The sequence below is a fragment of the Coloeus monedula genome, assembly GCF_965178545.1.
Source record: "Coloeus monedula genome assembly, chromosome: 9".
Taxonomy (NCBI): Eukaryota; Metazoa; Chordata; class Aves; order Passeriformes; family Corvidae; genus Coloeus; species Coloeus monedula.
Window position 1 is genome coordinate 25,385,848 of NC_138789.1, and position 26,866 is coordinate 25,412,713.

The 26,866-nt window shown below is 35.2% G+C and overlaps 1 protein-coding gene across 1 annotated transcript in view; it reads right to left on the bottom strand.

Annotated features, from left to right (window-relative positions):
- LOC309576307 (BEN domain-containing protein 5-like) overlaps positions 1-26,866 on the bottom strand; it is a gene marked incomplete at its 5' end in the record, with an annotated part of 561,692 nt that overhangs the window by 466,907 nt on the left and 67,919 nt on the right. The gene's annotated exons all lie outside the window — the stretch shown is intronic.

A 26,866-nucleotide genomic window follows, 5' to 3' on the forward strand; every position in this document is an offset into this window, starting at 1 on the left:
CTTGTAGTGTGGAAAACCACTGCATTTCTTCCATAAAAATTACAGAGAGTGACCCTTGGTACAAAGAAGTTGCTTAATAAATCAGTTATACATTAACTATGAAGCAAATTTATTTATTGGTACCTGCACTTTTTTAAGACTCAAAGCACAGATAAAAGATTCCCATATATATCTTTACAATAAAAAATAACAGAGGCTACTGTCTCAAAGATGCAATGTCAGTGGAAGGGCATCTTGCTGAAGTAAACTAATATATGAAGCAGTTAAACTATGACAAAAAGGTGAAATATTATTAAATATAATTCATTTATTCACTTATGAATACTGTATGTGCATCTACAAAGGTATGCTTCTTAATGTAATTTAATGGCTTTGAATGTAATTTTCACACTATTTACAGGTCTGACCCTTCTTTGCAACATCAGTTTCTCAATAATCAGCACTTTTGTGTTTGCTAACTCCCAATAATATCTGTAAAAAAAGGACATCACAAGAGTAATCTTTGCATCTTTTAACTTCAACCTAACCTGCACCTTGTTCTGCACAGTGCCATCCTCAGAACCATCTTTGCTAAGCATTCTAAACAAAGGAAGACTCAGTTATCTCTCTTTCCATCTATAAATATTACCAACGTAGCAACAACGTGATTAACTATGATTGTTACTAATAAAAGTAGTAGGTAGTTCCCTGCATATTTCCATTTCAGTTTCTAGACAGAAGAAAAGCCTTTTTAATATTGGCAAAGAGTGGATTTTTTTCCTACTATGAAGTATTACAGCACTGAATAAAGTCTTTTTGATCAAACCATACCATAATAGCTTTTGTCTTGTGTCACTATATGTTAGCCAGCATCAGAAGAGAAAATAAGCAGAGGCTTGCTATTGTGCCTCTATTTTAAAAGGGCCTTCCATCTGGTAGGAAGCAGAAGCCATCAGCACTGTAATTAAAATGCAATTACTGTCCCCCGCCGCAATCCCAGGACGACCATTCCATCTGTGTGATATACAGTGGAAAAAACACAATTTTTTGCACTTTTCTAGCTCCATTAAGTTTATTCTCTTTCTATTAATTAATCTAACAGCACTAAGGGATCGTTCCTGTTTTGCAAGCCATTGTGTCACAAACTGCGCGCTCACAAAGACTGAAACCACATGAATTTTTAAAACTCTCCGCTATCCCTGTGACATAAAACCTTAATTACTTCTGACTAAATCTGTAATTAAAATATATCACCGCAGCAGATTTACCTGCGTGTGGGTGTTGGAGTGCATGCTTCTGTGACTGTCACAAATGAATCACTCGGAGACGGTTTTATAAAAAGGGAGATTAGCATGTACGACAGAAAAGATGGAGAAAAGGGACTTGAAAATGAAAAAACTGGCAGCAGTCTAGGAAAAAGTTGTGTACTGGTAAAATAAGAAAGAGTAATTCTCTTATTTTGTTGATTTTTTAAAATAAAAATATTCATTATGTGCATAGAGACATAGCGAATGCTCCAACATGAAGTTTATTCCTATGTGGTCCTGCATTTTAATATGCTACCTTGACCTTATAACAATAAAATAACAATAAGTATAATCTTTCACACTGCACAACAAAGTCCCATAATATTTTTCATGGCAATCCATCTTGTATTCACAGAGATAATCTCATAATCTACCCTTCCTTTCATTCACAACTGTGCAGTCCAAGGCCTTCCATCGGCAAAGCTAAAAAATCTTAAAATCTTTGTAAGAACTACAAGCATTGTGCATATCAAGACAGAAGAATTAGCTAAATATTAAGGTGAAATCTTAGCCCTGTCACAGCTTGTTGGAGTTTTGCCTTTGGCTTCAGTGAAGTCAAAGAGTATTTTGCCTTTTCTTTTAAAGCATGTTGCTAGGGGAAAACAAAGAAACAAGGCTCTCTGCAAATGCCCAGCTGAAAGAGGTGAACAGAGTAGCAGTGAACCTCAGCAGGAGAATCCTAGCTGTAAAGTATTACGCAAAAATTATATTTAAAGTCCTGGCAAATAATAAATTCCCTAATTCCTTTCTTTTTTTTTTTTTTTTTTTTTGTGTGTGTGTGTGTGTGTGTGTGTGTGTTTTGAGCATCTTGGAATCCATTAAGGTTTAGCATGTGCATAAGTGTTTTTTACAAACTCAGCATTTGGGCTCAATATGTCTCCAACAGAAGAGAATTTTGGCATTTCATAGTTTTAATAAAGGGGACGAACAGAAATATTCATAAATGTTTAGGATAGCTTCCTGCAGCTCATAGGTCATTAAATGTGCCACTCACCCTCTTGTTTAGTACAGTGACATGGTTTTAGCCAGGGCATAGAGTCCCTTTTCACAGGTACTACAGGACATGGACCTTCAATTTCAGAGTTTGCTCCAGCAGATAATGATTCTGACCAGTAAGAATTTGCACCTCACTCCAACTTGTTTTATCTGGTTTAAGCATTAGTTCCTACCAGGGTTCTGTGCTTGAATAAAAAAAGCTTTTTAATACCCCATATTTTCTTCCTGTGAATTTACTTGCACACTGTAATCATGTTACCTATCAATCTTCTTTTGATAAGATAAACAGATTGAGCTATTTAAATCTCCCACTATAAAGCATTTTCTCCAGCTCTTAAAATGTGTCTTCTTCCTGCACCTCCTGCAATTTTAAAAATGTGGAGAACAACAGCGTGTAAAACATTCTCTATCTCAAGGTAAGACAATAATGACAAGATTTGCTGCTTTATGTGGTTACTAAAATAACTTGGACTAGGAATTGGTCCTCAACAAGGAGAAAACCAATCTCCCAGGAGTGGCTTCAGCCAGACTCTGTGGAGAGTGGCTTCCCACAAATACTGTGGAGATCTTTAACTTGCATGCAGTAGGTTACCAGTGATACCCTAACTGGCAATATCTTGTTTACTGCAAGGAAAGTCTCACAGGACAGTCAGCTACTGAGAGCCTACAAGAATTTAGTGGGTTCACAAGTTACTGTCTCACTGGAACCAGATGGTTTGGCTATAGCTTGTCTCTGTGTAGGAAAGCAGTTCTCACACACTTCCTATAAATGTTGTCATTCAAACTGGTATTTTTTAAATTCAAAAGAGTGATGATTTGGTGTTGCTTAAAAAAAAAAAAAGTTATATCACATGTTGCCCAGCCTCAAATGCTGAGTATTCCATAAATGAGGGTTTATTATTCTTATCAACACAGACAAATATTAACTACATGTGATTGAATGAATAAAGCTTTACCTTAAATGTTGGTCATGTATGAGGTATATTGGCACTTAGATATATAAAACAGAACTAAATTTACATTAAAAATTACAACATTTTAAGAAATCACTCAAATATAATTGCTTATAATTCAAGCAAAGATAAAGAGGCTAGATATGTTGGCTTTCTAGCTACAATATGTGTTTATGATAAGAACGAACAAAAGAATTGTTTTTTTAAATTATTCTGAACTCTCATTTGGAAATGGTATGACTATACAAGTGGGATTTTTCACTCTGCTCCAATGCTGCTCTTCTCATTACCTAGACCACTTCCTGTCCAGGGTAAGCATAGTACACATAAAGTAAATATCCAGTTCTCATGCGTATGATGACAGCACTTAGTGGCCTCCTTCGAGGTCCTTTTCACCTTCAGACCCTAGTGATACAATATATTTAGAAATAAACTGCACACAAAAATGTCCAGCCTAAGAAAATATAAACATGACACAGTGGGCCTACATAACTCATTGGATGGGGGTGGGAGTTGAATAAGACTAGATACACTCAGCCAATTATTTTGTCAGTACATTTATAAGGGTGTGGAACATGATAATTGCACATCCCCAAATGCTGTCCAGTGCTATTAGTTTCACCTCCTAAGGACACCCTATAGAACACCAGCTATTGTTTTGCCACAGAATAAAGTCTGCACTAAATAGGAAGACCAAGATGGAATTAAATTGACTAACAAGAATCTGGAGGATAACCAGGGACTTGTCTCTGCATGCCTTCTCAAAAGCACCTCCCATATAAACACATTCTAAATTGGAATGGCAACCCATACTGACAATGAATGTTAAGAATTTTAAAGAAGGACACAAATAAATTGGAGGGGGTTTTTTACACAAAACATACAAGAATATATGTTTAAAACATGGTATCTGCTTCAAGACCTCCTCAGTGCACAGAAGCTGCCTGTGCAAAGGTAACAAAGACCTCTTGACTGACACCGTGAGCAGCAGCCACACACTGGGATCTGTTTTGCTAACACAGTGCATAAAGCAACACAAAATTAGCTTTCATATCATACAGTCTATCACTGTTTGACCCTCTGGGCTCTTTTTATTTATAGCATGTAGTTTCTTGTTTACTTTAGTGTTTTCATATTAAATAAATATTCATGAAAGTGCACTCTTCCTGAAATTGGGTCATTTAGGGACTATCCCATTAAAAATAGATTTTTTTTTTTACAGGTGTCATCCATTAAGGTAGGGAATACACAAACTCAGCCAATTGTATCTGTCAAGAAGATGTTAGTCCTTCCAGAAAGTCAGTGTTCTGTCCTTTACATATATAGCACTTAATAGCAAAATGACTAACTTCATACTTTGGGGAATTTTTTATTGTTGCACGATTTGTATCTGAGGGTTTGAGGAGATATTTTAATCCTTCCAAGTTGTTCAGACGCTGGCACCAGGCTTATAAATAAAAGCTTTCTCTTATTGGCTAAGATGTGGGCAGCCTATTGCGAAAGTGGCTCAGGGAAGAGGAGTTTAACTCCTCACTGGGATTAAATACAAACCAGTGACAGAAGAGAAAGCAGAACACTGGCATGGTCTCTCCTAGGGCATAAGGATATGGGAATCTCCACAGAGCAGTGGATCCACTGGGGTTTGGTTTAATGTGGCCCTTGGTCAAATGAACTCGCGTAACATGGGTGCACACAACAGTGTGGGTTCTAAAATTCAGCCTTCATCTCCCAGATACCCAAATTCAGTTGGAAAGAGTGTGGAATACGAGTTTTAGGAGCATATATAGAGAGGAAATAACATCTGTGACAGATGTCATGGGAGGAACTGGCAAGGCTTGGACACAGGCTGAACGAAAGCCCAGGATTGGAAGAATGGAAAGAGGCAGGCGCTTCTACAGAGCCATCCATTACCCTGCTCCCTCTCAGAAACTGTTTTAAAATGGGATGAAAAGCCTTTCAGAGTGACTTGAGTGGGGTGAGAAGTACAGAGGGTGGTTAGATGCCTAATCTAGACTGGAGATCTAAACTTCGGACCGTGACATTTAAGTGAGATGAGCTTTAAGATTAACGAGGACACATAATCAAAAGACCCAAACAACTTGGTCTGGTACATTTCCCCAGTCAGAACTGGTATTTTTAGTCCAGCCACCACCAACCACTACTATGGATATTTCACACTAGTTATGAAATAAAACTCTTTGAAAATTAAATCTTTGCAGAAAGGAGGCATGAAAACATTTTTGATCATTTTCATGCCAGTGAGCCTGTGATGAATCACAATTTCATCACGTGGCAATAAACTCAGGTCCAAATTTTCAGAATTTGACTTTGTGCTAATATAGTAGCAATACTTTTTTATTGTAGCCATTACCAAGAGATCAGCTATATCAGCCAACAAGTTCTACAGTTTTCTCTTCACCAGACCCTGTTGTATCAAATGACTAACAAAACAAAAATAGAAGTTTTCAAAAATGTTATGTTCAGGGGAGTGTTAAAAAGAAGAAATTATCCATTTTCCATGGATATTTTCCAAGCAACTTGAACAGACTTGAAAAGTATTCTTAATATGTTCAGTAGGACATTAGTACAGAAGTCAATAGCTTCCATTCAAAAGATAAAAACAACTACAGAGAAAAGCAATTTTCAAATGCAGCAGTTTTTGCAAACATTGGTCGTTTAAAAAAAACAAAGAATATCATAGAACATTTAAAAGTGAAAGAATTCACAATAACTGACCTTAAATCAGCCGTGCAAAGCCCTAATTGCCCACTGCCTGTGGTGAGAAATTCTGTTGATGGGCAAGTAAATTAGCATTAGTCTTGTCTATTATTGTTGATCATTATGGTAAAATGCTGATGAGTGAATTTATGTCTGGACCTTCTGCATTTTTATGACAACTTTCCCACAAAGGTTCAAATTAAGTCACAAGTCAGGGCACGAAGAATCCAAAATCAACTGTTTAAATTTCTTCATCTGCATAGCGATATGCATAACCCCTACAACCTTTAATGTAATAGGAAGTCCTCTAAGTGTTTTTAAATATAATAAAAGTGTTTGTGTGTAACAAGGTATATAAGTGAACATTCAACTAAAAAGATCCATGTAAGATGGACTTTGTTTCCCTTCATGGAAAACTACTCTCCAACACTTCAGTCTCTGCTGAATAAAACTGCAAAGCATAACTCAGGTAAAAGAGCTGAACAGACTTCAGAAAGGAGAGTTCCAGTTCTGTGCAAATGAGGCTGATTTATTCCTTGGCTGACTGGCAACAAATAAAGACTGAGGAATCTGCTACAGCAGCACTGCTGTTGAAAGAACTGCAAATTTAAGAGAGTATATGGTATTGCTGAATGCAAGTGTCAACAATAATGAACCACCATTATCAGATACTAATGAGCTAATAATAGTAATGAACTCAAAGAAAACTTTTTTTCTGAATATTTTCAGCATTTTGTCAAGAATGAGAATGAAGTTTTTCTAATACATTGATACATGGGTGGCATAGGTAGCAGTGCTGTGAATCACTGAGTTCTAATGGTCTTCCTTCAACCAGCAGCTACAGAGTTGTCTATAACTCTAACAAAATTAACATGTTTGGAAAATTTTAGGCAAAATACATTAAACAATCCTGTGGAAGAAGCTAGAGAGGAATACTGAAGACAAGGAACCTAACAGCCTTCCTACTACTGATTAAATATTACTATATTCCCAAGATTGAGAACTTATAGTCCTGAAAGCTTCATTTCCATTCTATTCATACAACGACACATTTTTATTTTTGGCATTTGCCTAGGATAGACTTTCTATTCATACAGGTACTTCATCTCAGGCAGGCACACAGCCTGGGTTTGGTGAATGAGTTCTCAGAATCCCCAGGATCATCACTTCATCTTGACAGTGTGATAGTATTTGCATCTGCGGGATTTTTTTCCTTAAATAAGCATTTTTGTGTATTTTACCAGAAGAAAAAACAATTTAATCCAGAATCTACAACAGAGATAAGCTCTAGGTATATGTTTCAATAGATTCACATTAGTGTGGCCATACTGAAATACATTTAGATGCAGTTGCCAACAGCAGGGGATCAGTGCAACAGCAACCAAAGCAATTTGAGAATTTCATAAATTTATAGATTAAAAGCCTGAGGGGATCATGGTGATGATCTAATCTAACCTCTTCGTAATAAAGGCATGTACTAATTCTTTTTTGAATTAAAGTATATATTTTAGGGTGAAAACATCCATCAGTTGCCACTGATGTAGAATGAACCAGTCTATGGTAAATCATTCCCACACCAATTAACCTAACAGTTATAAATAATCTCAGCTTCAACTTCCAGTCATTCTACTTATACTTTTATTTACTGAACTGAAAATCCCATTATCAAAGTTTTGTTTTCTAATATTTTACTCATTCTTGTGGCTCTTCTCTAGAGCATTTCTAATTTAGCCAGACCTTATATTTTCTTGACCTTATATATTCAATTCATAAAGCAACTTGGTTCAACCTTGGGTTTTTTCATGGTCCTTTTTCCTATGCCAAAGTTCTTTCATCTAGATGGACATGAACACCTATTCCTTCCATTATTTATTACTTGCTCAGTTCTTTACCACTGTGATCTTCCTGTCTTTTATGTTTTCATTCAAATCATGTTAATGATGTCAAACATTGTAGATCTAAAAGCTCAAAAATTACCTGCCACTGCAGAAAGCTGTTCTTTGCTGGAGTCATTCAGACAGACAGACATTCAGACAAATAAAGAAAAAAGATTACATAAGTTCTATATTCAAAGATATGAGTACTACTTCCAGTGAGTAACTCACATCTCAGTAAAAATTTCCTTGGAGGAAAAAATTTTCGGATTCAGACACCTATTCCAAAGAACATGAGGGTATTTTCTTCTTAACATTAAAAAAAAAAAAAAAAAAAAAAAAGAGAGAGGAAAAAAAAGGGAAATCCACAGGAGAAGTAACACTTGATTTCAAACTTCAAACCCACCAAGCTTTATTTGATCATCACCTGTGTGACTACTGGTGTACAGTAACAAGAGCTGCTGCTTTACAAAATTTATATTAATACTGTTTTTCGAACACGCCAAAAGATTTCCTAGTCTGAAATAAAGCCCAAAAACACTTTCTAATTATTTCATTATTTTATTCTCTTTTATAATGAAATTTGGTGGGTCTAAGGTATGATTCTGACCCTGGACTCTCCAGTCAGGTTTTGAGAAACACATACTGGTCCTTGATGATTATATCTTATTCCCTGCCAATAGATGATCCGGATACCTTTTATCACGGTCTCCACACTTCTCTAGACTTGAATAAATCAAAATCAGACACAGTTTCATAGGAATTGTGGCATTTTCATTCCTTTGTACCAAATCTAGTTATTTTGGGTGACACAACATAGAGTTCTCATATCTTTGCCCCTTATTTTCTCCTGTCTCCATAAAAGCAGATACTATGTTAATAAGACAAGAAGGATATAGAAAATATAATTTACATGTACCACAGGAGATGGAAATACTCATCTGGACTAGACACACAGTCTGTCCCTCTGTTTTCAAAGTGCATGAGGCACAGCTGAAGTAAGTGCAGATGCTTTTGGGAATGTTTTTCTCTGTCAAGGATTGAAGACTGGGACTAAGGTATCATTTCCATTAACAACAAAGAGGTTTTTTAATTAATTGCAAAGACTTAGGAATGGTAGCAGTTACATTCTGTAACAAAACATGCTGAAACAATCTGAATTATCATACAAAGGTCCAAGACCTCAAATCAGTAGATTAATTACAAACAGCTATGCCTGGAACAAGTGTAAAATAATTTTGAACTAAACCCAAGTTTCCTGTGGTACTTAAGCACCTACATAGTAATTAAAGTTTAGCCTTAAGTGTAGGACTCCTTTGAAAACCATGAAAATAAACTAGTAGCCTCTAGTCATTTCAGTTTAAATGCTTTAGTGATTTATTTAGAGAAAATAACATTGAAAAGCTTTGAACAAAGTAGATAGTTGGCATTATGACCATGTGTCATTTTACATTAAAAATACTTTAAGAAATAAAGCCTGCTGGTACCTATTGTAAACAGCCATTTATCACTTTGAAGAATATATGATCTAATCTTTACAGAAAAGTGGGTAGAGTTTTAACTTGAATACCGGGTAGACTTACACTCAGACAAAAAATATTTGGATAGGTCACTTTCATTAGATCAGATTTATAATGTTTATTCAGTTCTAATGTGACTAACCTATAATAACTGGTAAAGAGCTGATAGTTATTTTTCCTATAAAGGCACAGAGTACCCAATTTTGACTGCTTTTAAAACCTACAGACAAAAACTACAATAACTAAAAGCACTGTGGAAAAACGTTATTGCCGATAGGTGTTAATTTTGAAAAGAACATTCTTTGCAAAAACCTGGCCATTATTTGATGCCTTTTGTAGGTGTTGAAAATAACTAGGTCACTTGCTTGCATTCCCAGTAGATCCTTTCTGTCCTTAAAAGTCTCCATAAACACAAGCTATCATTTTTCCTGTGCTCGTTACAGGAGGTATATTTTGATCAGGCAGAAGGGGAATGAAGCTCAGTTGTGATTCCCTATCTACAGAAATCTTCTCCTGAGTGCAAACTAACCTAAATGCTACATATATATCTTTCCCTCCTATATATATATCAGCAATTAGCATATATATGGGCGTATACTCTAGATATCAGTGTGTATATCAGTATATATATACATAGTAATTCAGAGTTGAAAGTATCTTTTATAATGTATAACTGTAGCACCTTTACTGAAGCATTTCTTAGACTCTATCATGCTAGCTACTGTGCTTGTACTATGCCTATCTTCTGTCTAATTAACTCTCTTGGGATTTCCTCATTTGTACACACAAAAGCCTTTAATAAGAAGTGTACATCTTCTTCAAAATAACCTTACCTTGAACTTAGGGTTTAACCTTAAATTTTCTTTTCTTATCAAATTATCTAACAAAAATATTTTGTTCTGCATAACATTAGAACTTGAAAAAATAATATTCTAGGGAAAAAAAATTACATAATGAAAAATTTAGATAATTACACAAAAATTAGGGTGAAATTATAATAGGTATATACATTAATATTTGCTGCTCCCCTTGCTCTGAAATATTCTTATTGATGGAAAACATTGCAGAATTACACTTAGTTAGCAATTGTAGGCTGATATGAAATTCAAGCAGTTCAGTAAAAATGTACCAAATAGGACACTACACAGGTAACCAAAGAGTAAATATACTTCAACTTTCAAACTATTCAAAAATAGACTGCCAAAGGCTGCAGGGAAAACAGGCATGTCAATTAATTTGTTCAATCTACACTCAGTTGCACTGATCTCCAACACCTGAGATCACAAAAATGACACATCTAACAGTTTCAGCTTTCCAAAGAAGAAATCAGTGTGTGAGTTAAGAACAAGTTGTTCTACTGGATTCATATGAAATTTTGTAATTGGTCTGAAACATTAAGAAATTCTACAGATTTTGCTTCCTTTTTTATTTTAGGGGAAGTATTCCATCAATAGTATTGAGGTAATCTTGGGGGTGCTCCTTGTCCTGGGTATATGTCTGAAAAGAATTTGGGTCTAAATAAGTAGACCTTAGCTTCAAAAATAAACTGGACACACTGTGTTATTTTTAAAAGTTTTTGAACTTTTGGGGAATCACCAACACGCTTCTGTAGAAACATCTGCCCATTTAAGCTAGTTTAAGTGGTTTAGGTTCATATTCCCAGAAACATAGACAAAGCACTTAGGAAGACTTTGGTGACTAAGACCACATTTAAATCCAAAATTCAAGTCAGAATCATTCAACCAGAAAGGAGGTGCCTGAGGTCCCTGTAGACTCAAGCCTGAACAGATGCAAACCCACCTTTCACCTGCTACAGAGAACAGCAAGAGCACATTTTCTCAGTGCTGGGAAAGTAGGAACCACTGTCTTGGTGGCGAGTTTCTAAGACTGAATTCCAGTAGCTCCTCCCAAAATTACTTTTTGCTCAGTGATGTAGGCCTCTCCTTTGTCATGTTTGAAGTCTCTCTATGGTTCTGCAGATATTATGGGCCACCTATAGCGTATTTCTAGTGAACTCCTGTTCTTACACATGCAAATCTCCCAATCCACTGTTAGGATACCCCTGGCACTACAGGCTCCTTGAAGGTTGACACGGTAAACCTGGAAATTTAGCACTGCAAGTGGATTCTATTATTCCCACTATTCTTATTTTTATAGGATGAATGTTTGAGAATTACCAATTCTTTAGTCTGAAAACAAAAGTTTTTAAACTACGTGTTTGTACCACATCACAAGGATCACATTATATGGTCTTTTCTGAAGTTCTCAGGGGCTGGGAACAAAGAAAACCAAATAGTTTTTATTTACTTCTCATGGGGATTTGTGGATTTTGTTTGCTTCTTTGGTTTGGGTTTATATATCATACTTACAAGAAGTGAACAACACCCCAAGTCTCAGAAGCTCTGGGTACTGTTCTCACACATAACTCAGTGCTGTATAAACATATTTGGAGCTAATATGACCATAGTTCTTCTACTAACCAAGCTAATTAAGTCAGAGTTATATCACTGGCTTATGCAGACAAACCTCAGAAGGCAAAAGTTGTGCAGAATAGAATAATTAAGTGATTAGCTTGCAACAGAGTATATTTTGCTTTTAAGCTGAAGCGATTTTTTTTTTAATGAAGATTTTCTGCCTCCTTTTGTATGGTTGGCATCTCAATAGCAGAATAGATTTTTTAAAAATTATTTTTATTGATACTTTATTTTGGAGTGATACAGTCAGATTCAGGAAAGAATGTATTGGGTGAAATTGTTATCCCTGGTTATATTTTGATGAATAAAGGGTTTTCTTATTTAAGATTCTAGATCAAACTGTTCTACTTGAAATCATAAATAGAGCAAACCTGGTAATTAAATTTTACAGTGACATGAAATGAAAAACTCAACAATAACTAATTGTGCTAATATTTAAATACGTATTAGCTTTCAATCATTAATTAAGCTTGTTTTGTATCAGTTTTGCAATTAACAAAACTTCAGTTTGTTTTCACTTTCAACAAGTAACAGCTAAAATAAATTGTTAGAATTTAAAAATCAAATCCTATCATTCTCCTAATGAATCACACCTCATGTTTAGCACTCTTTATTCCAGAACTAATTATGTGGTGCACACAAGCATTCCTAAGATAAATGTTTATTACGGAAATGATAACACGACTGCAACATAATGGCAATATCATGATGCAATTACAATGAATCACTATAATCCGTGAAGTGTTTTGAGATCCTCAGATATGCAGTACACTTCAGATACACCATGTTATGTTGTCTCATTCATCCAGGCAAAGCAGAAATCTACATTCTTCACATTATTTTGCTACTGTTGTGTACTGCTGGTATTATCCTCATGTTTGGGAGTTTCAGGCCTTGATCAGGTGCTGGTTTTTTTCCTAGATGGTGTCCAAAATCAGAGGGAAGAAATGGTGTTGGTTGAAGGAGTTTGAAGCATTATGATCAAGGCAGACACGTGGGAAAGCAGAAGAAAACAATAAAAGTGTTGGCCAGCCCCAAGCACTGTGGCCATACACAGCAGTTTGGCCATTGCTTCACCATCTGTGCAAGGGGGAAAAACCAGTTTTACAAGAGAGGAAAACAGAATAATGGATTATTTTCATGACTGTAACCACAAAGCAGTAAACTAAAAAACGACCCAAATTCACACGCCTTCATGCATTGCAGTGTGAAGTTTGAGGCAGTTGTCTGTGGAATCAGAACTTTTCTTTATTTTTAAACATATTTGCTATGTGTGAACCTCTGAGATTTTGTAACAGAATTTAGATGTTCCCTGGGAGAATCTTCCTTTTTTTTTTTTCCTTCTTTCCTGGAGTTTTCCTTATTTCAAAATAAATGTCTTCCCAACTGTAAACATGATTTTCCCCTTTGCATTTAAGTTAGCGCTATATCTTTCCCATTTTTGTCTATATATATAATTAATACTGAATTTACTATTTCTTTTTGGCATTTACAAAAGAAATGTAACTATAATAAGCCATTTGTGACTTCATCTGCAGGCTTTTGGTATTCAAATTGTCCCTTTGCTCTCTTCTGTGGCACTTTTTCATTCTGCCCTTTACATCTGGAAACCCTTCCTTGGCTATGTCCTCTTTTCTCACTAATTGGATACTTTCCAGAGACTCAAAAAAAAGCTTAAAACATATTCCCAAAATATCTCTCCAAAACTAAATAAAGATCAAAAAATTAACTAAAGTGCGGGTAAAAAAAAAAAAAAACACTCAGATTTTCCTGCACTTTATTACCATCCAATCTGTATTCTGGATACTTTGAATTTAAATTCTCTAAGAAAGGAACCTTCATCTCCATGTTATCTGCAAAGCACTGAGCACACCTGTGGTGTTAAATGAATAGTTATAATGGATACATGGGTGAATAGCATTAAATGGCAGTGGGCACAAAGATATTCACTGGATCACCTGTTTTGACCAGCCTGATTAATGTGGTAATTGTGCGTGCATTATTTAGTGCACAGACTTTCCTCAGTGACAAAAGCCATATTGTGAGTGGCCCCTAGTCCCATCCTGGTAATTTCACTCACATGCAACAACTTCCAGTGTTAAAATCCTTGTCCCACATTAAAAACAGAAAAGAAACCATGCTATGTTGTGGCAAGTGACAAAGGAATTATTAGGCAAAAAGAAAATAATTGCACTAATTTTTAATTCTATCTTTTCTCATTTTTGAAGGGAACCAAATTTAGTATCCTTGCTTTCCAAAACCTTCGGCCTCCTAACTAGCTTAATTGGTCTCTGTTCATTTCTTACTCAGATCATTTATAAACTGCCTCCATGGTCCCTGCTGCCTTTTCAAAGCAGCATATGGTCCCTCCATTCATGACAGTCACAATTTCTATTAGTGAGTAAAGGAGAAAAAAAAATGTTAATGTCATATTCAGACTGCAGCAGAAAAAGCCTGAAACAAAATTTGGGATTCAAGAATGAAGGTGTCAATAGAGACAATAACTCCGAAATATCACCCACCCTGGAGGTAATTCACAAACTTCTACAGTACTCAGCATAGCTATTAGGCTACATTTTAAAAGAAATTCAGGTTTAAATACACTACAATAAGCATCTGTTGCATAGGTTGTTCAAACCACAAGGATTGTCTTTCTTGTTGTGCTTTTACATGTGATTAAAAAAATAATGCCACATAGTTTCTTACATTTAAATCAAGCCAAGATCAATTAATTAAGAAGAATGTCTCGGTACTGAACTAATTAACTCACAAAATATAGAAGAAAAGAAAAAAAAGAGTTCAAATACAGAGAGTTCGTGTGCTATCCCAAAAGATTAAATATCATAATTAAAAGACAAAAATACAAGTGACCATTATCTTTAGCCCTCGCTTTTATAAACTATGTTACCTGAGGGATGCCTTTTACAAACTAATCAAATGTGATTTTAATTTGAATTTTAACTATGCCTAAAAACATTGCCACAGCTATAGGAATGAGGGCTGAGGTTATAGGTTCTAATTCCTTTCAGTGGTTTGCAACAGGTACGGCCTATTTTTATTCCAAATATATTTTAAATTCTTCCAATATTCATGACTAATTTCAACATTTAAAAAAGAAATATATATTCTCTCAAACTTAGGAATACTCATGGTTTAATGTTATTTTGTCCAGTCTACTAGCATTTTTTAAGTTACCATCAAAAACAAAAATATTTTTAACTTCTCTTTTTGTTCTTAGATTTTTATTTCCTTTTTTTGATAGTTAATCTATTTAGTTTCACTCTGCTAGCCAGCTTAGATGAAAGGTTAACACATTGCTAATTGAGATATACTGGGTATTACTTTGAACAGCAGAGGCAGCTTTTATGGATGGTGATATGAATTCAATAAAGCTGAATTAGCATGAAATAAGGCTAATTTAGTGCCTGCATACTTATCAATTGATTTCAAATTTTCTTCTTTAATGTTTATTTTTTCCATTCAGGAAAATAACTATTTGTTATACAGGTCATTAACTTGTTTCAGTCCAGTAAAAGCACCAGAGTTTTGTCAGCTTCAGAACTGTGTATTAAAAAGTCCTTCTGTTCTCACCACATCTCACCCTCATTCTCACCATGTGACCATTCCTACTGATTTCAAACCAGAATGACCCTACTGCTGGATTTTGTCTTGAAATCCCTTGAATTATTATGTTTTAGATGTATTTTCTATCTGTTGACAATATTTAAGAAAGAACTGGTTAAAGTATGAAAGGAAACCAACTCTCTAATTCTCTCTGTTTAGGATATATACAAAGAGTACATCATGATTAAGTTCCTTGACCTGTTTTAAGAATGACAAAATCCAGCTCTGTGATTTTAAGAGGATGCAGTAGATATGTGTAGGGTAAGAACCTACTATTAAATGGTTCCCAAGAAAAGATAAGCCTTCCTACGTATGGATACAGTTCTTAGTTCTCAGTAATTTTACACAGGACGAATTTGTTTCATACAATAAAAATTACAATAGAAACATACATTTTAATATAATAGGCCATATTTCAACAAATTCAATTTGCATTACCTCAGTGCAGGTGGTTATTTATTACAGTGTATACACACATAATCTTGATGTTTTGAAGGTGACTCAGAGTGGCTGAGTGAGTAAGCCAGGGACAGCCAGGGAAAGCATTTACTCAGCATCTAGAGTACATATTACAAGCTCAGCTTTGCATGAAGGGCAATTTGGACTATGAAGAAGCAGCAAAAGGAATCAAGGACAACTGTAGTTTAATACTTCCAATCTCATCAACTGAGAGCAAAATCCCATTTTTAAAGGAAAAAAATGTGAAGATAAAACCCCAGTTCACAAAAATAGTTCAAGTACAGCCCTGACAATTAACCATAATGGAAATGTGTGTATTATTGTATGGTTAAAAACATAACAGCTGCATTTTTCTGAAAATTATTTCAAGGCTAGTAGATTTGTTTCAGAATTTTTCTCTTTTTTCTTTTTTCCCTTAAATAGAAAGCAATTAGATTTTATGCCACTGCCACTTAAAGTATATATATAACCTGGAGCAGTGGGGAAAGAGCAAAGGAGAGGGAGAATTAAAATGTTCTAAAATCAAAGAGAAAGAGAGAAAGGAAAAGAAGAGTTTGAATCTAAAAGGACTGATTGAAGATGAGTCCTGCAAATGGAGAGAAAGAAAAAGAAATAGGCATAAGAAACTGAAGGTAAAGACACAGATGTCACTCTGAGTTGGATAAACATTTCTTACAGAATACTTTAAACAGAACTCATACTTTTGGCAAAGAGGCCCCCTAGAAGACAATTAAAAAAAAAAAAAAAAAATCTATGTAATAGCAACATATTTACCCAAGAAGAATGTTTCCCAAATTTGATTCATTTTTAGTGACCGTTAAAAAGTAATATATCATGTTTACTCACAATTATAGGTTGTACTTTTTTCTTATTTAACACTGAAAGAAAGCTGAGTTAAATTAGCTCTTAGAGATTTATCCATTAATAATTTTGTCCCAGTCTCCTTGCTCTGCCTGATACTGCTGATTTACTCTGCTGCAACACTGACAGTCTCATTTGTAATGCCTTGGCAGTAAGACCCATTTAAATCAATAGATATACATGTATGTACTCAAACTTCATCTTTCTGCCAAAGTCTTAATTTAGATGCCCACAGTCATAAGGATTTTATAGGCTATTCTGTTCCTTTTATGTTATATGCAGCCAACTTCCATGAAGTTGTTAATTTTACTAAAAACCCCACCAGAATTTAGGCATTTTACATCATTACAGTTTTTATCTCAAATCTAATCAGAGAGAAGCAGCACTAACAGTTCCAAATTGGAAGTGCTTGTGCAAAATAAATAATAAGTAAAAGAATGTAACTTAACAAATATTAATAGCAATATCTATGATGCATATATTATTTTACATGCATCTCTACAGTATTTACAGAACACAGTATGCACTACTGTCTTCTTTTACTAATTAGTGAAACTGGAGTAAAGTTTTGGATAGCCCTGGAAAGAGGGTAAAGAAGCAATCTGAGCACACATTTCCCTTATTCCCAGCCTTTGGGCTCACATGGCTAGTACCATTATTTTCAAGACATAATTATGCTTTGATTGTCTCAAAGCTGATTATACATCATGATTTTCTGACCTAGAAACTAGCAAATGAAGTTTTTCACCAAACAGGATGGAGTCCAACCAGGATGAAGCATATCCTGGCCTTTATCCAGTAAAGCACACTCATCCCTTTCAACAAGACTTACACTGATGATGGGCACACTTAGTTGAGTGTGAGCTGATACTCATTAGTAAGTATCATTTACACAATTTAGCAGCACTCCTTCCAAACTCTCCTAATCCTGGAACTTATTACTTATCCCAAAGCAAGTTGTTTAATTCAACTATTGGGTAAATCAGGTTTCCACCTGTGAATTAAGGTTTATAAACTAATCCCTATTATTATCATTTATCAAAAGAAGTGTGGGAAAGGATGCTAATTTGAATGCAAGGATGGTTGCACTATCCTCTTTGTACATATTTCATTGTGAATATTTTACATTGTTCTATATGCAAGCCAATTCTAATGCAAACTATTTAATTTCCCCCAGGTAATGAGAAGGTAAAGGAAGTAATCAAGATGTAAATCTAGATTCTGCTGTTTTCCAGCTAGTACAAATGTAACATGAATTAAAGTTTGATTTACCAAGGAAATAGGCATAATTCTAAAGCAAATGGCCTCAGATGTCATTTCCTTCATCCCACTACCCTACAAAATAATTTGGCACTCTGGACAGCTTCCTGTCTAATCCATGTTGTAGATATCTAATGACAGAGACTGTAACTTTCCTAGGAATGTCATTCCAGGGATTCTCTGCCTTTACAGCAAAATGCCTCTACCTAACACCTACTCTGAATTCTCCTTCGGCCCTTCCAATGTGCTACAACAGTTCAAGTTTGTTACTTCCTGCCCAAATCACAAGAGACCACACATACTCAGAATTGTTACGTTCTATCTCGATATTCCTTCCTAATAAGCTTAAGTGCTTCCATTTTTCATTGCAGATCACCTACGACATTTCTGATCATCATTTTTGCTCTTCTTTCAGCTGCCTCCATCCAGCCCACAGTTTCCTGGAAGTGAATTATGCAAAACAGGATGCAGTTTGTCCTTACTCATGCTGTGAAGAGCTAAAAAATTACTCCACACGTGTTCTAGGCAACACTTCTGCGTATACAGTCCAGAATGCTTTTTCCTCTCTCCAAGTGAAAGAGCATTTTGAATTCCAATTTTTTGTCTTAAAAATCTGTCCTAGAATGTTGTCAACACATAGAAATTTAATTCCATCATCTAAGTCTAATGAGGAATAGAATTCCATCCAATAGGTTTTTTCACAGCTTTGACTGTGAACCATTAAACCACCCTCTGGATAAGCTTTCAAAGAAATACTGTATCAGCTATAACATAATCTCATCTATACATATATTTTGTTAATAATATCATTTGTTCATTATATCATTTGTTAATGATAATATTACTAGTAACAGGGACAAAAGCCCTGCTAAACCAAGATTATACTGCACCTACCATTTCTTTTTGAACATAAAACTCACAAAATATTCTTGTTTTACAACTGTACAGACTCTGTTGTTGAATTTATAGTTCAGTATCTATCTGATTTCACACAACCGTTTCACTTCAGAATTGTTTTATAAAAAGGGCAAAGTTAACCCATCCATCTACCTCTTAACCACAAGCAAAACTTTAAAAGCATTCTAACACTAACTCTCTTTTGTTAAACAAAAAGAATCACACTGCTTTTACAGTTTACTGTGGGGAATCTTTCGTCTTCAGAGACAAGCAGAAGACGTCTGTTAAGAACAGAGATGGGGAAAAAATACCCTCCCTAGTGCTTCAGCATTCACAAGATGTGTCAAGTTTAAATGAATCATGGAGAAAAAAAAAAGCTTCTTCTCTTATGGGGGATCAATTTTGAAAAAGAACAGTCAAATGAGCATTTTGCAGAACATGACACAGTGCTTGGAATGTATAAATAAGAGAGTACTTTCCTTGAACATCAATTACAACAATGCACAGTTACTTTGTCCAGAAAAGAAATGAAATTTATTAGCCATGTTCTGTTGCCTCATACAGTATCTTAGCGACCTAATGGTATTACTTGAGCAACATTGTTGTCAGAGCAGAGATGGCCCCAAATTGAATTCAAATACCCTTGAGCCTCACTTAGCTGGGAAATAGGCTAGGACACAGTTGTTAGACCAGGTCAAAGAGGAAAAAGGTAGAAGAGAGCTTTACAAGTGCTTGAGGGAAGAAAAGTGAAAATGAAATGGATTACACTGCAAACAGAAAAGAGCAAACAAAAAGGATTATTTAAACAGGAAATGCTAAAGAAGAACAAAAGATTTTTAGAAAGGTAAAAGAAGTATGAGTAAGCAACTATGAACTATACAACTATGCTACATTCCAGCCTCGTTATTTCTTTTCTTACATGTATTAAGTTCTTACATAAGAATTCAATCACAGGTTTAGATATTTAATTATCTCTGCAAAGTATGCAAACTCTTTTTATCCTGTTGTCCTCTGGCACCAGGACACCTCTATATTGACTTCAGTGGGAATACTCAAAGCACATGATGTATATGCACAAATCTCTCCAGGAGCACAGCTTTCCAGAGTCTGACCTCAAAAGAAACCCCACAGGCATTTTAGTTCTGCCTGGCAAGTCTCATGGACATTCTCCATATTCAAAGCTAATAGTTTGTCATTTCCAGGGAATCTTATAAATAGTTAATTTGAAGAAATATTTTTTCCTTCTCTGTTCCTTTAACAAAGTAACCATAGCAAGTATATACGGTCTTGATTCTTCTGATCATATTGTCAGCCAAATACTACTTAAAGAAATTTAAAGATGTTTTTTTGGACATTTCAAGCAAACTGAGAAAAACATCTGTTAGGGTCACTAATTTTGAGCTTATTCTATCAGGTTTTGGGTGGGTCTGCGTGTCCTCAGTTCAGAATTTCTGCTCAGAAACTTCTGCATTATTCTATCTGATGAAGTCAGAACAGTCAGACTGGGGGGAAAAAGAAGAAATTCAAGTTACAAACAAGCCAGCATCCTTAGAAGTAACCCATTGTGTTGGCCCATTCTACTGAACTGTACATACTTTCCAATCCTGACCCAAAGTTTAAAAAGCTTTTTTTGCAATGATTATAAAAAAAATAATTTCATGTGTTATACAAGACCAAGTAAGGCATAACCACTTACGTTCTTCAGCTTTCTATGTCCAGTGTGGGAGGTAACTTCCCTGAGCCGTGACCCTCAGCTGTCCTTTGCCATGTTGTAATGCCCCCTTAGAGCCACCCTCCTCAAAGAGGCAGCCCAATGAACTCAATATTCAGCTAAAGGATCCATTTTCTTTCTGGATATGCTGAGGTTTTTAAATGTTTCTACCGCTCGTTATTTTGGTGTATGCAGAAGGATGGAAGTTTCAACAATTTAAAGTTTTCTATCATCCAAGGCTGCATAAACCCGATCATCTACACATTTAGAGAGGAGGTTAAACCATGTATCCATAAGACTTCCTGCCCAGCACAGGAAAGACAGAGATATGCAATATAAATATTGCTCATCTTCTTCTTTGGTGTTTGTTTAAAGTTATCTTTGGAACCAGATGACCGTGGAAATAGGATAAAATCAGGGTTGGGGTGGGGGTGAAACCATCCTGAAGCCCTGAATTACGGAATTTCCTGTCCTGTGAATGCTAGATAGCCTGGCATTGGCTTTATGACCATGACAGCATTATTTGGTTTCTTTTAACAGATGCTGGCCTAAAAAGAACATGAGTTGCTATTTCTGCTAAATAAAGGAAAAAGTTTTCAGCTTCAGTGTTGGACGCACTTAGTGGAGTGATAGACTCTACTTCCCTATGTGTGCCAGTTTATATTGAAGAGAAACCACACTGGAATACATAGACTGGGCCCATAATCCAAGCTACCTTTGTGCAGTTAATGTTTCTGTGATTGGTATGTACAAACAAACAGAAATAGCTCTTGCTCTGCCAGTAATTTTTATATTGAGTATCTTAATTCATAATTTTTCATGTGAATTTAAGATATTTTCACTTTCTCACTAATCTAAGTGTAGCAACCCTGGAGACCAGTCTCTGGTGGTGGCAAAGACCTGGCATTTGGGTGAGATTCTTTTCCATGGGAAATTTTCCATGAGTTTTGCTACCATCTGAGAACATTCTATGAAAATCACCATAGTGTACCAAAATTTTAAAAGAAATTGTTGCTTAAAAGAATTGTTGTTTAAAAGAAATTTAAAGACACAAAGTAAAACTTTTTGTGAAGAGTACATTGTTTGCACTTTCCTTATTTGTTCCACACACTGATTATTGGTAAAGATGCAGTTCTCAGCTCCTATATATTTACAAACAGACATGTACTGGGAGTTAAATCACATAATACAAAATGAGAACCTTGTTTTCCTGGAGAGTTGCACTATTAGAAAATATTTTCTTTTTTCCCCATCTTTTTTAGAACCAAAGCTTCTATAATTTTACATTTTGTATGTGTAAGTTTTCCATAACATGTTAGAGCAGAATTAGAGGGACTTTCAAATGGAAAGTCTTTTCCCTGTGAAATTAACTTGGAGGGTAGTATTGTAGACAAATACTCAGACAAGACAGACAGACAACTAGGAAAGTATTCCAAACATGGTTGGAAGGGGATTTAATCTTCCATTGTCCTGGATAAAATGCTGTAGGGTATAACTCTGTAACGTAAAACACAGGAATCTAATTAAGCCTCACAAAATTAAGCTGTTTATTAAAAAGTCTCTTTGACTGACACATATTTTGAGCCTCACTTTCCAACTGCAGCAGTGCACCACTACGAATGTATGTGCTCAGCAAATGAAACACAACCTACATTATCTAACCGTAGGAAACCATGAGATGAGAAACAAAAACCGAAACGCACTCTAGTCAATATATTTAGTCAATACTTTTATCTTTGAAAAGGGTCCCAGAAGCTTTAATGTTCACCAGAGATCAGAATCTCACGTTTATCTGCACCTTCAGAGAATAACATCTCCATCCTCAGTCCTTCTGGCATTACTAATTAAAGAATAATCTACTGATTTACTGACATGAGCTGGAATATAAGTGAATTCTCACAAAACTGCTTTGGAATGAATAGTCCTGCAATTCTAAACTCCCAATATGCTAAACCATGCTAACTTTAGTGCCATTTGGTGGGAAAGACAATATAGATATCTGTAAACATGCTTAATATGCAAATGAGAATATAATTATATTTTAACATCTTCCCTTAAAATTTAGACCATGTAATATAAATATGATCCGAAACTTTGAGACCATAATAATTTTTTATAAAGTTATAAAATCACTATGTGCTCTCTGCCCTAAATTTAAGGACTCAGTAAAGATGCCCAACTGCATGAGAGCAAACATGCATTTCAATTTTCAAAACTCAGAAGTGTAGCTATACAGCCACAATTCTTGCACAGAGATTGGAATTTTTCTGCAATTTTGACAGCACAATATGAGCAGCCAGTTATCCATCTTCCTTTACTAATCAAACAAGGAAAAAAGGAATTAAAAAGAGATTTAAGCAATTTTATTTTTATTAAACCAAATGGATGATGCGACTGAAGTTTAATAGAAAATGCCAGACAGTTATAAACAGCTATTTTCTCTAACAGAAAAGGGCATAATGATACCCAATGGTTAGAAGCTGAAACTCAACAAATACACACAAGAAATAGGGAATATTTTGTTAATGAAGATAATTAGCAACTAAAGCAACAACTGGGACAATTTCTTCACAATTTATGGATATTAGGTAAAGAAAGTATTGGTCATTTCTTATAAGATAGGCTTTGCACTTATCATTAATTGTAATGAGCTTTTTCTGTACTGGTTCCTTTCTCAGTTCCTTTTAACACTCCGTGAACTGGAGACTGTAGGTCCTGCTGATGTCTTTGGTAATACTAATGTTACATTCACTTAATGTCTATTCCAGATTATTTTCATAAATACATTCTACTGATGACTCACAGCCACAGATGATCAGCTCATACACTCGATCGTTGCTCACACTTGCTCACACTTTGTGTTTTGCAATTAATGGATTCCTCTTTATGAAGGTTTCATGTGATTAACCACTAAATCTTACAGTTCACACTGTCATACCTTACTTCGATTGTGCTGCTGAAGTTCCCTATGGGATAAATATAGTCTAGCCTGATCCTTGCCTTTCACAGCCACGCTTCCCATTGCCATATTGTTTCACTGGTGTGATCCAACTGAGAAAACTACTTCTGAAGATACCAAGAAGAAGAAGAAAGCTGTGTTGCACTGAGGGAACTACTGAATTGTTGGTCTGACATTCTTTCTAATGCAAATAAAAGGAAACCTAGAATGCTCCAAAATCAACAAGAGAAAACAGGACTGACATCATATTTTTACCCACAGATAAAGACAGACCTGGGACAAGAATGACACACATTACTCCAGTGGTTCCTGTGATTGAAGGGGAGCTAAACGGAAGCCAGAGAGGGGCTCTTTGTCAGGAACTGTAGTGATAGAACAAGGAGTAATGGGTACAAGTTGAAAGAGGGGAATTTAGGTTAGATACTAGGAAGAAATTCTTCCCTGTGAGGGTGGTAAGGCACAGGTTGCCCAGAGAAGCCATAGATGCCCCATCCCTGGCAGTGTTCGAGGCCAGGCTGGATGGAGCACCCTGCTCTAGTGGAAGGTGTCCCTACCCATGGCAGGGGAGTTGGGACTAGATGATTTTTAAGGTCCATTGTAATCCTTAGAATTCTATGATTCTATGATTCTACTAAATGGTGTAGTCAATATAGTATAATTATTGTAGACTGACAAGGCATTTTCCACAGTGTCCCTTCATAAAACAAGAGACCCACATCTGTGTTTACATGAGGCAGAGGGACGGACAGATGGAGAACAGACTGAAAAGTCTCCACGGGCATGAGGTGGGAAGATAAAGCAAGGAGTCTACCAGGATGCAGACAGTAAAGACTGCAATCCAAAATTGTGTCTTTAGAGCTTGACTGAGGTTACCTGGTGCACCAGCTATTGCATTAACTAAGAATCTCTAGTCCTTGAGCCACACACATCCCTAATTGTTTGCAGGATCAGGATCACTAAGCAAAATTCTTGAGACTTCAGGACATCACTGCAATATGTGAGCTGGGTTAAAATATGTAACACCGTTGGGAAGTGGCAAATAGGAACTTAGGAGCAGCAAAATACAACAAGAAAATGAGAAACAGATTTAAGAGAATAATTTTTAGTAAGATAAAGTTTTTAGAGAAGTAAATGGTCAGAACAATAAAAGAAGTAAACCAATAATATATGGGTTCGCTTAATAAAAGCAGAATGTGATACTCTATTTTAATTGAGTAAATTGAATGCCGTATGCAATTTGATATTATTTAATCCTTTAGCTAAGTTTCTTTAAATTTTTTTAATTTATAATGATTTCTTAAATTATTACTTATGCAACATAGGACTGAAATGCAAGCTTCATAAATCAGCTCATACAATAATAAAAATTGCTTTATTTCTTATTACAAGGGTGTTACAGGATTCTACAATGTCATGCCATAGTCTGCCCACTCTTTTTAAACTTTCTAAAAGAAAGATTGGAAAAGTTCATGCATGAAGGCATTAAAACTCTGCATTAATACATTTGCAGACAAATTATCAGCATATTTTTGCAGACAGTTGTCTGCAGACAGTCCTACAAAGGCATACATACTTCATAACTTTGTATTATTTACCTGGAGTAGACTTATTCATTGTAAAATTAATCAAGGTACAAATCTCTACAGAATGAAATTCAGGATAGTATCATGTCTGGGAATATATTTCTGCAGATATAAACAACCCCTGAAATTTGGAGAAAAAATCACTCTGTAATGTCACACACACATATATATATTTGTAATTTGCATCATGAAAGACATTAAGAGTTATCTGAGTAAATATTTTTACATTGCAAGAAGACTTTCAAGAAGAATGCAATCTTGCAAAGTAATAAAACCCTCTCTTTTAAATCACCAATAGCTTTAGTTCAGCAAAAGCATCACTTGCTGTTTGTTTCTAAAGTCCCTATTTTTCAGTTTTCAAAAATATGGTCAACATTTTCTTTATGGTTTAATTTTCTTTTAAGGGCTTCTTCTTTTTATACTCTCATTTTCTACCCAAACTGAAATAATGTTATTACCTTATATTCACATTTCTAAAACCTTCCAGTACCTTTGAAGTATTATTGTCCTCATTAATATACAGCACTTTCCAATTTAGTACAATCTAAGAATGTAATTCAAGGTCTATTCCTCCCCCACATCATTTATAAAATTGTCAAATAAAATTAGACTTATCACCAAACCTGGCAGTTCTTTAATGAGCAGTTTCATCTTGGTTGTAATTATTTTTTGTTTGTGTATATTCAGTGATTTTTTCATTCTATTTCCCACAAATTGTATTAACTTTTACATTTCACCCAATGGAAATCATAATTTTTTTCTGTTTTCACTTTGAAATTTCTGTGTACTACATCGAATACATTGCTTTACACCTATATAAAAACTTGAAGAAATAATTAATATTAGGAAGCCACCTAGTAGAGTGTTTCGTTGCATTTTCTTGCTGTTTAGTTATTGTTGGTGTTACTGCTTTTGCTGCTAACAGGAACTCAATGGTAGTTACACATGTTCACATGCAGGAAGTGCATAAATCACTGCTACTGGTCCCTCTTTCCTCACTGTCTCCTTGGACTGTCCCATTATTTCATAAGGCTTTCCAGGATGTTTACCAAGGTACTTCTCTTACTTTATTACTCTATTTACAGAGGTTGCTTTTTCATATTTTCTGGTACTCTCCTCACAGTTGGGAGGGTTTTTTTAAGAAAAAAACTCCTGAAATCTTCAAAAATATATTTATTAACTGCCATTAATAGCATCATATCCAACTAGCATAAACTTCTGGATTTAAGTAAAGATTCTGCAAATGGTTCTACAAAAACAGTACTTCATTTTTCCACTTTCAGCCGATTTAAGCCAGGAAAAATAAAGTCAGCCTTTTTATGAGGATGAAATTAATTCACATATTTCCCCAATAAGAGGGTTAATTTGCTTTTTTTGTAACATAGGCCTGTGTCCCTGTGAAAGGTTTTAGGTGACATTAGTCCATGATTAAGTTCTTTATGTTTAAAATACACGTATTCCAAAATTCTAACTGCTTCCTGAAGAAATGATAGCCTGCAATAAAACCTATTTGTGTGTTCCTGAAAAATTCCTTTCTTCTAAATAGAAAGCCTGTAACCATTACAGGGCACCTCACACACTTTTCATATGACAAAATGAGATCTGACCAATTTCTATGGGCTAAAATTATCAAGACCCTGTGAACTGGAGGGAATTCCCACTATTAACATTGCAAAAGAAATTTATTTCAG